This window comes from Diceros bicornis, chromosome 5 (assembly GCF_020826845.1).
Source record: "Diceros bicornis minor isolate mBicDic1 chromosome 5, mDicBic1.mat.cur, whole genome shotgun sequence".
Lineage (NCBI taxonomy): Eukaryota > Metazoa > Chordata > Mammalia > Perissodactyla > Rhinocerotidae > Diceros > Diceros bicornis.
In genome coordinates, this window is record NC_080744.1 from 72,800,477 (window position 1) to 72,802,053 (window position 1,577).

Below are 1,577 nucleotides of genomic sequence, written 5' to 3' on the forward strand. Positions count from 1 at the left end.
TTTGTGAATGGCAAAAGCAGATGGTCTACTTTCATTCTTTTGCATGTGGCTGTCCAGTTTTCCCAGCACCATTTATTGAAGAGACTTTCCTTTCTCCATTGTATGTTCTTAGCTCCTTTGTCAAAGATTAGCTGCCCGTGGATGTGTGGTTTTATTTCTGGGCTTTCAGTTCTATTCCATTGATCTGTGTGTCTGTTTTTGTACCAGTACCATGCTGTTTTGATTACTATTGCTTTGTAGTATGTTTTGAAGTCAGGGATTGTGATGCCTCCAGCTTTGTTCTTTTTTCTCTGGATTGCTTTAGCTATTCGGGGTCTTTTGTTGCCCCATATGAATTTTAGTATTCTTTGTTGCAGATTCTTTTATAAGTCTCTTTGTGGACATTTGCACTCGTTTCTCTTGCGTATATACCTAGTAGTGGAATTTCTGAGGGTAGGCATATGTTTAGCTTTAGTAGAAACCACCAAACAGTTTTACAATGTGATTATACCATTCTATACACACACCAGCATTGTTTGACAGTTCTGCACCACCACATCTTCACCAATACTCAGTATAACACAGCATTTAACTTTTAACATAAATAAAATAATGGAAAGACCCAAAGTAGTATGCACGTTCCTGAAGAAGACTCAGTAAAGTGCCGAAGTTGTTCATCTAATTCTGGTAGTAAAAACCACAGTGCAGCCAAGTCAGGGAAGGAAGCCTGGCAGAACCCTCCCAGTGAGGCACATGTCCTTCCAGTGGGCTATGCATCCCATATACTCAAGTCCCAGTCCCAGGAGGAAGAGAAGGGGTGGAGAAAGTTCCTTCTGGGCATGCTGGTCTCCTCTGGTTTTTCTTGCTCTTGGGCTTCTGAGAGAGACAGAGACAGAGATAGACAGAGACAGAGACAGAGAGAGAGAGAGAGAGAGAGAGAGAGAGAAAGAGAGACTCTGACAGCCAGTGGCCAGAATAGTGTGAGGGACCAGCCCCTCGGCAACTCTTTCATGAATTATGAAAGCCATAGGTCCTTAGTATATTTATTAATTAAACATGGTTTAAAACAAGGTTTCCCCAGCTCTGTTGGGTGGGTCCCCATGAGGGGAGCTGTGTTGGACAAGGGGTCCTTTCTTGAAGGAGGCAGCCTTCTGGTCAGAGCCTGTGGGCCCCCAGGTCTTGTAATTGAGCTAAGGCTGCCTAGGGAAAGCCACCTTGGCTGGGTCAGGGAGCCCACCATGATGACCCAATCAGGCCTCAGGGCCTGTGATGGAGCAAAGTGGCCTTGAGAAGTCAGTGTAAGGTCCCACCTTAAAGAGCACTAAGCAAGTTTGAGAGGAGGACCGGGAGTGTGCAATGCTGGGCTGACGCAGCCAGCTCTGAGGAGGGCTGAGCTGAGTAGAGGGAGGCCCAATGGCTGTAACCTTGAAAGGGGCAGAGCCCTCCCAGGTTCAGGTCTAGGTGTGTCTTGGGCACCTACTCTATAATTGCTCACCACACTCCGAAATACTGACCCACACACCAACTAGTGAATACCAGATTTCTAGAACCAGGAAGGGCCTTGGGATTATCTATTCTAAATCAATACATGCGTTTTA